Here is a 12,429-nt window from a genome sequence, read left to right on the forward strand (position 1 = left end):
TAGTTTTTCTGAGTTCCAATCTTTTGCTTTATAATTTGTATTTGGAGCACTCTATTATATGTTGAGTATATAAAGAAACATTTGATATATGTTTTTACATTCGCAATTCATTTTACACTTTTTTTAAAAATTAAAATCTGAGGAGCCATTTGGGAGCCGAGCCTAAAGAGTCAGCTCCCTGAAAAGAGCCGGAATTCCCATCACTAATGCGCATTGGTACAATGGGCTCGGGTGGAAGCACAAACTACAAACAATTGTACTTTCCATAGGCCACCACCAGGCGGTGCAAAAGAGCAAGTTCTAACAAACAGCTCAAGGAAATTAAATGTAAATACTGTTACACTCGCCTTTTTTTTTGTTATTTTGTATTTGGTTTGTTTTCTCGTTCTCACTCTTTTTCTTACCCCTTCCTTTCTACCTGTCAGGCCTGGCATAAATAAATAAAATAAAAATTAAAATACAAACATTAACTAGAGTAGCCTATAGAAAACTTACAGAGCTGTTCTTGTAAAAGCAAACATGTTTGGTACACCAGAGCATTCGGATCATCGTTCTGATCGCAAAAACTGCCAGACGTGACAGGCTTAAAAAAAAAAAAGTGAATATGTGACATCTTTAACTTGTGTGATTTCTTTGTTTTAGTTTTTATTTTTTATTTTAATTTCTGCATGTTTACTGTGTCTCCTAGATTAGTTATTCTGTGAAGTAAGAGCCTGAAAGTGCTGAGCACTGAACATTGAGGATGTTTGTTCTCATCTGGGCAGCTCTGCTTTTCGTTGTGAGAGGCAGTAATGCTGGCACAGGTTTGGATCTCCTCCTTTGTAATTCTTTAATTCTGCCGATATGATTTTTTTATTTTATATATGAATATGTGAAACATGATAAACATTTCTTCTCACCCAGAATTTATCATAATTTTGTCGTTTTACTATCATCTGTTGATTTGTGTGTCATTTTAAAAAGATCTTCTGTTAACCACACATATGTTAGACTAAGAAATGTGTGAAATTCTGCTTGTTGTAAGTAAGTAAGTTTATTTATGTAGCGCTTTACAAGAACAAAGTTCACAAAGTGCTTTATAATACAGAATAAAATGTAACATTAAAAATGGTATAAAGAGTTAAAATTAAATAAAAGCTAGCCTGCACATGTAGGTCTTCAGTTTCTTTTTAAAGGCATCATCTTAAATCCAGTGGAAGTGAGTTCCACAACTTGGGGGCCACAACCTCAAAAGCACAGTCACCTTTTGTCTTTAACCTGGATCTAGGTACAGCCAACAAGCACTGATCACCAGACCTCAGAGATCTAGATGGTTGATAAGGTTGTAGCAGCTCACTGATATATGGAGGCATCTGACCGTGGAAGGCTCTGAAAGTGATCACCAAAACTTTAAAATGAATCCTAAATTTTATGGGGAGCCAGTGTAAAGTAGCCAGAATTAGTGTCACATGGGACCTTGTAGGGGACCTGGTGAGAAGCCTCGCAGCAGCATTCTGGACTATTTGTAAGCAATCCTGAGATGATTTGTTTGAACAGAGGAAAAATGAGTTACAACAGTCAAGGTGAGATGAAATAAATGCATGTATAACCATTTCCATTTCACATTGAGACACAATATATTTAAGACGAGCAATGCTGCGCAGATAATAAAAACAAGTTTGTACAAGACAGCTAACATGCTTCTCCAAGGTGAATGCCTGATCAAAACACCTAGATTTCTCGCAGTGGGGCAAACAGAAGATGAAAGGGATCCAAGATTTTGGAGTACTGTAGGAACAAGTTTGTCAGGGGCACAGATCAGGACTTCAGTTTTTTGTGTATTAAGAGATAGATAATTTGCTGCCATCCAGTTCTTTATTACATGAATGCAGTCTTGAAGAACAGATAATTTGGCTACATTCTGTGGTTTAAAAGACATGTACAACTGAATATCATCTGCATAGCAATGTATGAGATGCCTTCAAAGTTATTCAGGATGTGCCCAAGTGGGAGCATATATAGAGCAAACAGGATTGTGGGGCACACGACAAGATAGGGTAGCAGTGGAGGAGATAAAATTAGTAGAAGCAACTAAAAAGCTCATCTGAGAGAGGTAAGAAGAAAACCAATCAAGCGCTAACCCAGAGATACCCACACAAGTTCTAAGTCTCTCAATCAGGATACCATGATCAATAGTATCAAAGGCAGCTGAGATATCCAGAAGTACAAAAACTGAATATTTACCTGCATCTCTACGCATGAAAATATCATTTGATACTTTAAGGAGAGAAGTCAGTAGAGTGCATCTGGCGAAACCCAGACTGAAATGTATCTAAGATGTTATGAGCAGTTAAAACTTCTGTTAGCTGGTTGGCCACCACTTTTTCTAAAATCTTGGAGATAAAAGGCAGTTTTGAAATTGGCCTAAAATTATGAAGGAGGGAAGGGTCGGCATCGGGCTTTTTTAACAGGGGGTGAACAGCCTGTTTAAAATATGACGGGACACAGCCAGAATTTAAAAAATTATTAATCATCTTAAGAACACATGGTCCAATGGTACGAAACACCTCTTTGGACATTAAGGCTGGTAAATGTCAAATGGGCAGGAGGATAGTTTCATTTTAACAACCAAACTGATGAGAGCGTTAAGAGATATCAGTTCAAAGCTCTCTAAGACTGACGGCTGGATTAGAGATGAGATTGGGGGTGAAAGGAGTGGGATGATGTTTGCTCTGATATGACGGATCTTATTAACAAAGAAAGAAAGAATGTTTTCACACTCTTCGTTTGATTGAACAGTTGAAGAGGAAGAAACAGGTGTGACAATATTTCTGATTGTGTCAAATAAAACTTTAGGATTCCCTTGGCTGTTATTAAATTTGAAAACTATGTAGCATCTTTCACCATATTATTAAAAGACTGCAAGAGCTAGCTTAAAAAACAAAGATGAACCTGGAGCTTTGTGGATTTCCACAAATGTTCCATTTTCTGAAAGCTAGGCTTGAAACAGTGAATACTGTCATTCATCAAGGGAAGGATTTAGCAGAGGAAGCATTTCTGGTTTTAAAAGGAGCCACTTTGTCTAAAACAGAAACACAGCTATCATTAAAATAATGCACCATAAAATTCACATCTTTGTTAGGAAAAAGAGCATCATCAATGTTGAAAAGAGCAGAAAATTTATCTGCAGAGAGATGACTGAAAATATGAGAAGAAATTCTGTGATGACTAGTACCAGAAAATAAATAAAAAGAATACACATGTGATCAGAAATAAAAATGTCCTGAGAGTAAAGAGAGTCAATATTCAGGCCCAGAGTAAAAACAAGATCTAAAATATGTCCCTTGTTGTGGGTTGTGTAGCACTACAGCATATAAAAGCAGCTTATGTAAAACAACATTAATCCAGTATCTTTAATTAGATATCATGTTTACTGCTGGATACTAAATATTCTGATGTCGGACGAGCTGGAGTAGATGGCTGGGGAGAGGGAGGTCTGGCTTCTCTGCTTAGGCTAAAAATTGAAGCACTGCCCACCCAAGCATTTCCTGTAACTGTTTATCAACAAAACACACACCACACACTGTCTATACACTTCATTGATATATTATCACATATATTGTCTGTAACTCCTCCATAAATGAGTGGCAATATGGTTCATCTGGGCAATTTATTAGTGCAGTAACTCAGAGGTGCAATAATTTGAACTGCTTATACTGTATGTTACAGATTCATATTTCTTATCACAGCCACTGCCTTTACTGTATTCATAAGAATTCTCATGTACATATTACAAATTTCTCATTTTGGTTTGAAATTATTAGTGTTTATTCTTTTAATATGATATACTACAGCCTAGTGCCACCTACCCTGAGCTTAACTAAAGATGTCATGTTGGTGACTATACTGCTCCACTTATTTCATACAAGGAAACTCTCAGGTGTCAAATATACTACGTACATAATGTAATGAATCTACATAATAACTCCAGCTTCAGAAGACAAAAGCATAGCCAAGATGAAACTTAAATCTCTCATATCAGTCTCAATCTTTATGAATTTTTTGTATGCTAACATTATTCTGTGCATATCACACACCTCTGTATAGTGTATCACAGAGAATTAGTGGCTTCATGTAACCATCAAGGTCTTTTTCTTCTTTTTTTTTAATCATTTTAATGAAATTGAATCACAGGGGAAATACAGCTAAAATTATATTTAACTAAACTCAGAGTGAATCTGATAATTATTTCAAATTATTTCATTCAGTAGCCTTACAGACTGTGCCACAGTGGAGGAGGGGCGAGAACACCTTTGCTGTTTTGGTCCCAAAAATCAAATTTTCTTTTAAACCTTAAAAACTTAACAGCCAGGGCTGAGGACCTAAGCTACAGGTCGATGTGGACTGCACAGCTTCTGCCAAAAGGTGGTGCCAGTGATGCAAGTTTTTTGTGTAAAAGTGGTAAAAGAAAAGAACTCTTCTTGGTGTCTTTAATGCAACATACTAAAAACCAGGGGTGGAAAACTCGATCCAGTTCACAATATAAGATTAACTGGTTACACAATGTTATTTTATTTTAACTTTCACACACCAAAAGACAAGAATTAAACACAAATCTGGAAGTACAGTCCTAAAGTAGCCAGTAAGCATTTCCATTTTAATAATAATAAAACTAAAGTTTGTTGTTTTAATTAGAAGGAAATATGCTACAATGCTAGACTACAACTACTACTTATATTATAATAACAATCGAATGTGCATTAAATCAGCCACACAACAAACACCAATGTATTTAAGTACTACAAAAGCAAGAAGTAGACACATGTATGAGTTTTAATTAGTAGACTTGAGTTGTTTAGTTACAGTCTGTAGTAGTTTGTGTTAAAGTACAGGGTTTAACTTTGATAATATATTATCTCAATTTTCAAGGTCAAAAGGGTGACAAATTTCAGCCAATTAAATGTGATAACATCAGCCCATATTTTACATGAAGTTTTTCACACAGTCGCTAGAAGTTGCCTAATTTTAAAACTTTACCGCTGTCATGAGGTGCTGTGTGGCAGGTGGGATTGGACTCATAATGCAGGACTCAACAGGCATTGAGTGAACATAGTTTATTTAAGGCTCGAGACAAACATATGCTAACTGGGACCAGATGGGTGCCAAGACTAAAAGAAACTAAGTAGGCTGGTGAAACACAGCGTGGCAAATACTGACAACAACACAACAGTGAACAGAAGAAAACTGAGGGCTTAAATATACATCAGGTAATTAGGGCAAGAGGAAACAGCAGGGCACAACAGGTGGAACAAATTAAACTAATGACACAAGGGAAGCAAAACTAAACACAAAGCACAGGGAACACGAGACTGCCAAAATAAAACAGGAAACACAGACACGGGACCCAGAATCAGACTAGATAAAACACTGGGAACAAAAATCAATACAAAAACACAGGAGGCCGGAGACATGACAAGAGGACAAAACAGACACAAGAACACAGACGCAGGGGAGACAGGACCAAAGGGAACTAGGAAATCAAAATGTAAACCATAACTAATAAAGCCAGAAACAAAGATAAATAATGAAAACCAAAACAAAGGAGGACATATAACTCAGTGAAAACAGAACTAACATGCTGGGCACATGGCCCAGGACCATGACAACCACAGTGTAAATGAAAGGAAGCTGTTTGCACAAAACATCCATGGGGTTATTTTTCATTTATTTATTTATTTTTTTGGTGCAGGCCAGTCTTGTACAAACCAGCCAAAGGAAATACTTGAGCAAATTGAGAAGTTGAGGCAATATCTTTCAAAATTATAGTTTCTCTATTATATTATATTTCCATTTCTGTGGGACTCTTTTTTCTTTATCACAGTAAAGAGATGAGATGATGCGCAAATTTCACAATAAAAAACATTCTCATTGAATTAGTTTTCAAACTGTATTTTTTCAAAGTCACTGTATTTCCTTTTATGTATCATCACCCTCTTAAATTAATGGCCTAAGTCTTTTTTTTCAGACAAAAAACTGAAACATCAAAAATATGATGATTTAACCAAAATAAAACTTTCATTAAAAAAAATGTCTTATGCCATTATTTTAAGAGGGTAAGATTTAAAAAATGTTACTGTATTAAGCTAGAAATGATTGTGACTATATCATACCAAAGTATGAACAGGAAGATAAAAAGAATAACAGAGAATAAAGTGATTCTATATTGGGCAACGTTAATGTTAATAATGTATGATAGATTGCTTGAAATTTGTTTTTAAATGCAACTGCAGTAATACCTGAATCCCCCAAAATATCTCAAAGTGTCACAATTCACACACAAGATGATCTTTGATTTCACTGGCGTTAAAGCTTCACATAAACATCATAATGTGACAGGAGGTTTTTAGATCTAAGTGTGGTGGCAGTCTAAGAGGAAATAATGGCCAGCATACTTCCTGGAAACTTGTTGAAGTGCAAAGAGAAGTAACCGAGGAGGAAGAGGAAGAGAAGAAGAGTCCGTTCAGAGCAGAGATCAGTGTGTGGAAACCAGAGCAGGAGATTCAGACAGAAAAAAGGTAAAACTCCTTTATCCATTTTTGAATAACTTTCACCGCAGTGCTCGCTCTTCAGTAAGTTATAAAATGCTTTTTAAAATGAGCTGTGTGTACTTAAATGAAGAAGTCTGGAGACGGGAGATTTTCATTCATCGTTTCTTTGCCTGCTTTAAATGAGATCCTACCCAAGTTTATTGGTTACACTGCAGTATTAATGAGATGTAACTATAACTTCCTGTATTTGATTCCATCATCCACCGAATGTTCTGTATTCTTATGGCACCTTTTTTGTGTTTGTGCGTTTAAAAGGAAGAGTTTATCCTGTGGAGAGAAGACTTGCTGCCTAAATTGTTAAATCAGAATGTTTGCTCTCATCTGGGTGATTCTGCTGTTTGCTGACAGAGGTAGAGAAAGAAACCATTTAAATCATCAACATTTGAATGTAAAGAAAAATGAATTTAGAAAACACATCTGTGTACTGCATCACTATAATTAATGTCAGGCATACATCAGGCCAAATATATCAAAAAGCAACAGCACGGAAACAAAAGAGGCATCATTTAACATAAATAGTCTTTGTTGACATCACTTTTGATTTTCCACAATCTCAGCATCCTCTCTTCTTTTTTGTCTCTTTTCATTTTACAGTTGCAGGTTCTAGAACAGGTGAGTCAAGCTGTGCAAAGGAAAAATACAATATCACGCTAAGTGAAAACAATGTAACCTCAGAGGCTGGAGTATGTGTTTTGCACCGTTACTTTACTACAGAAGATGGTTTGATGTCCAAAGTGTAATTTGGTACAAGCACAATGAAAGTCTAATAAAACAATATTTGACTCCAGCAAACACAAAACTTCTGACTCTGAGAGTAAAGGGCGGGTGTCGCTGCGGGAGTCTGACCTGAAAAAGAGGAACTGCAGCATCATCATCAATAACCTCAAGTTGTTGTCACCGTTGAGAAGACGGCAAATGGCTGCACATTGATTTCTTTTTTCAGCCTCAAGTTGTACTTTTTTCAATTTAAAATATTTAACAGTGATAGTATGTCTACATCAAAGTAAGTAATGTCTCTATGCTGATGCTCATGTTTTTTCTTCATATTCTCAGAGACACAGAAAAAAAGCTCAACTGTGGCCACCAACGCTACCAGCACCAATGTTAGCGCAACTACACAGAAGACAAAAACCTGTGAGTATTACTCTTGGCTAAAGTAGTTATAATAATAATAATAATAACTATGTAAAGCTCAACTTTATTTCATAACACTGACATGCTTTTGCATCTTCTTTGTAACAATTATCTACAATTAAAATATTTTAACTTAACACAAGGTGAACAGTTTGTACTAAAACATGCAAAGCAAATTTAATTGTAACTGTTTATGGATGGAGGTCAGAAGCATGAACTAGTTTAGGATGGGAGTTCTGTCTCTGGTTATTTTGTGCAGTTCTCACTGAAATTTAATCTAAAGAGATCCGTTTGAAATCTCTAGAGTCTCTTACATGCGGTGCCTGAATAAGATCTATATGCTCATATGAGGTTTCTGTGCTTTTGACCTGATGCTAAGATTCTTCTTCAGCATCTGGAGTTGTTCCAAGAATCTTGAATACCTTTAAATGTGAGCATCAGTCAGAGAACCTGACCTGTACATGTATCAGTGAGGGGTGTTGTTTACCCACCATCAAATGGCCACACGTGGAGAACCACACTGAGTACTCTGTAACAACCAATGTGTCCTCCTGCACAGTCACCAGCACCATCACTGTGTCTCTGAAACCCTTTCACAACACCACTAAGTGTGTCAGCGATAACAGTAATGGAGCAGCAAATCTCAGCAATACAACAGGTAAGTATTAGAACTAAAATATTTCTGTTATACCAGAGCAATCAAAGATTTAACATTTCACCTGTTCATAGATGTTTTAGACGATCACTCTGTACAAGTCAATTGTTAATGAATAATAAAGTCTCCATTGCAGCATTAACGGCGTTTCTGGTTGGGATCATTGTGGCCAGTATAACTCGGAGTCACTGACCTAACATTACTTATTAACATCCACACCAATAGAATGTCCTTTTTCTGCAGCAGGAAACGTTGCATCCACACACAGGGCCGCCTCAGTTCTGAGACTGTTGATATGCTCATGTTTCTTCATTGCAGCCACCACATGCTCCTTTAAAGGCTTACAGCCACACATCCTCGTTTATTTATTAGCGCACTGAAGCATACAGACACACACATAAACACACACCAAAGCGAATAAAATACTATCAGAACTCTTTTTGACTCCCCTTAATGTAAAAAAGCCTTTCACAAAGACAGAGTAAAGGTTGTTCTATTACATACCTTAGCTTACTTTCTTTATACACCTTATTTTATTTAACATTACTTTATTTGCAGTCATTTATTTTTGCATTTAAGAAACTGTTTTCTTCAAAATATGTTAATATGGTATGTACACACAATAAAGTATTTCTCAGCCAATTGCTCGATTAGTCAGTGGAACAGTCGATAGAATACTTGATTACTAAAATATTCAGTAACTAGTATAGTACATGAAATTTTCCTCTTCTTCCTTCCTAAACATCAGTAATTTTGAATTGCAGGTAATTTTAGTGTAAACGGAGCAGTTCTCTTACCCATTGCTGTTGTATCGATCCTTGTGAATGTGATCTTTATAATCTACTTTGCATTCCTTTGGTGAGTTATTAAACCTACACTTTGTTTTAAAGGCTCTGTAGACACACTGGATACTTTTTAAGACCCAGTCTTTCTTCTTTCTCACACAGGAACTCAAGAAAAAAGCTTCAACCAGAGGACAAAGACAGTACATACATTTCCCTGCAGAAAACCGACAGATCATCAGAATATGATGTTATTTGCAGCCGCTGAACTAGCAAGTGTCACAGAGTGAAGAAATTACTTACATTGTCTTTTAATGACACACAGTGATCAAAAGTCAAATAAATGCTTAATATCTGTCTCTTAATATCTTCATAAAGCAGTGATATAATAATAAATGGTGACTTGCTGACTAAATATTGTGTCAAAGTCAGTTTTTAGTTTTAGTCAAATGAGAAGAACAGTTGGGGATTAGTCAGCATTTTTGTGCATATGTGAAGACTGCAAGCAAACTCTGTTTGGCTTTTTAGAAAGGGGTTGTACTGTATAAAAATACAGCTCATCTTTAGCATAATTTGCTGATTTTCTCTCTGTTGATAGTTTTGTAGTTTATTGGATATTCAGATTCTTAAATAAAACACTACTGTGAACATGTTCAGTTCTCTATTCAAGTGACACTTGAACAGAGAACTATCTATTGACTAGAGAACTAACTATAGCCTACCTAAAAATATATATTTTTTGTGTATCTAATGTGAACTTTGTGTTACAGTAATGTTTTCAATCTGCAATATGATGCTTGAATCAGCAAAGTATCAAAATAGTGGCATTCATGCAAAAAAAAAAAAAACAAAAAAAAAGGTTGATTGAAAAGAATCAAAACTGAATATTATATCCATTACACCACTTTGCTGTTCTCTGTGCGCATTTGTGTGTTCCTGCATGGAACCATTAGCTTTTATTTGCCCTCTCTCTCCTTCTCTCTCTCTCACAAATACATATATGAAGCTATAATTTTGCACATCAAGTAGCCTACAAACAACATGTTTCCACATATACAGAGAATAAAGGATTGTCTTGGGGAGATGCTGAGAATTAATGTATTTAATCTGTCTCAAGAAGTTTTTAATACGTAACTGTTTACTATTTTAATCAGTTTTGGGGTTGTTTCTCAAAAAAAGTAATGTATTACACATTACTCATTACTTTTCCTAAAAGTACTGCAATATGTTACGTACTGACTGTCATGATCCTGTTTGGCCCTGCATTTTGTGTTTTGGGCTTTTGAACTCTTTCAACTTCCATCCATCCATCCATCCATTCGCTTCCGCACATCCTGTTAAGGGTCGCGGGGGGGCTGGAGCCTATCCCAGCTGTCATAGGGCGACAGGAAGGGTACACCCTGAACAGGTTGCCAGCCTGTTGCAGGGCCAACACAGAGTGACAGACAACCTTTCACACTCACATTCACGCACTCAGTCACACCTATGGGCAATTTAGTGTAGCCAATTAACCTAACCCCAGTAAGTGCATGTCTTTGGAATGTGGGAGGAAACCGGAGTACCCGGAGGAAACCCACGCAAGCACGGGGAGAACATGCAAACTCCACACAGAGAGAGGGAGAGGCCTGGGCCAAGGTGGAATCGAACCCAGGCCTTCCAGATGGTATTCTAACTGTGAGGCAGCAGTGCTAACCACTGCTAACACGTGCTGCCCCAGGCCTCCTGCAGGCCACAGTTTCCATTAAAGGTGTGTGTTTGCAGGAGCACAAAGTACTTAATACATCTTCAGTGTTAGATTGTTTAGAAGTTGGTTGTCAGTGACAGCCAGGAGTGCCACTGACATGGGTGGCTGTTTCCCAGACATGTAACCATTTTCAACTGAAAGCACCACGAGAGCAACAACATAGAAAGAAGTGTGATGAGTGCATTTCTGTGCTGAACATGTTGAGCAGTGTCACAGATTAGTATTGAAATCCATGCTAAAGCAAAAACACCAACCTGCTTTCACTGTTTCCCTCTTTTCTGTGGAGGGCTGAATTTAGAGTTAAACTAACAAGATACAAAGTTCAAAGTTTTGTGAGATGAATGCAACAAATGTAGACCAAGAGGTAGCTCAGCACCAGGCTTCTCTGTGAACTGACTGGGTCTTGACAGAGTAGATCAAACTTCTGAGACCCGGCCCATTGACCTTTGTCCTGTGTAGCAGACAACACATTTTCATGCACATTTTGAGCTTCTCAAGAAATCATGCTCCATGATCTTGTCAGTTCACAGGGATTGCTTCAGGTTTTTCCCAGAATATTTGCAGGTTATCGTTCAGCCTTTCTGCTTCCCAGTCTGTAGAGCTACGGTCACTTGCCACTAGTGGCTTAGACCATAAGGTAGCTCAGCACCAGGCTTCTCTGTGAACTGACTGGGTCTTGACAGAGTAGATCAAGCACACTCAGACTTTTAGGAAGACAAACCAGCTTTTTGTCTGCTTTAACCCTGGGGTCTCCAGCAGCCCCTTGTCAAATGGCCTCTACAACCGTTGGCTTGGAGAGGTCATTCAGCAGGCGGTTGCATTTTCAGGTACTCTCCTCCCATCCAGAGTACAAGTCATGATCAAACTATGAGTGTCTTCACACCAGCACAGCTGTATTACAGATGAGCTGTGGGGCTTGGCTGTGCAAGCCAGAGTGTCTTAAAGAAGTATCCACATGTCCTGACAATTAAGGGATCCAAAATCCATCCAGAATAAAATATCACACATTGTGTTGCCCTATTTTGATTTCATTTTGTATCATTGGTTAATGGCCATAATTAGTTAAATCATTCAGTTCAGCTGCTTGTTTTGTATGAATATTGTCTTGTTTAATTTAAAATTCTTCTTCTCTGATACAAGGTCTTGAATAATCAGGCCCCATCTTACCTTAAAGACCTGATAGAACCATATCACCCCCCGCTCCCCAGACCTTTAGCGAATTAGAGTGATTTTTGAGACAGCCGACACCAAGTTTTTTTTACACAAAAGTTGGCAACAGTCCTGGACGACAATCACCAGATTACACACAAATATTCGGGCCAGCATAGACGAAAATATGCCAGAAATATGTAGAATTAATGTAGATACCTCATGAATAAAATCCATCATTGTTTTCTGCAGTTTACTGAGTACAGTTTCCATTTCTGGAACAATGATTCCACTTCTTGTTGAATTTATTTCCAGCAGCTTTGGCTGCTTTCCACACCTGCTGTGCTGCACTCACAGCTTGTTCCTGTCTAATATCAT

At 37.3% G+C, this 12,429-nt stretch overlaps 1 long non-coding RNA gene across 1 annotated transcript; it reads left to right on the forward strand.

Annotated features, from left to right (window-relative positions):
- Positions 1 to 6,497: 6,497 nt before the first annotated feature.
- On the forward strand, positions 6,498 to 7,405 carry LOC115794966 (uncharacterized). Its single transcript, XR_004021218.1, has 3 exons — positions 6,498 to 6,554; positions 6,843 to 6,937; positions 7,182 to 7,405. It is a non-coding gene; the product is annotated as an uncharacterized LOC115794966 (long non-coding RNA).
- The last annotated feature ends 5,024 nt before the right edge of the window (positions 7,406 to 12,429 follow it).

Source organism: Archocentrus centrarchus, chromosome 16, assembly GCF_007364275.1.
Source record: "Archocentrus centrarchus isolate MPI-CPG fArcCen1 chromosome 16, fArcCen1, whole genome shotgun sequence".
NCBI classification, from domain to species: domain Eukaryota; kingdom Metazoa; phylum Chordata; class Actinopteri; order Cichliformes; family Cichlidae; genus Archocentrus; species Archocentrus centrarchus.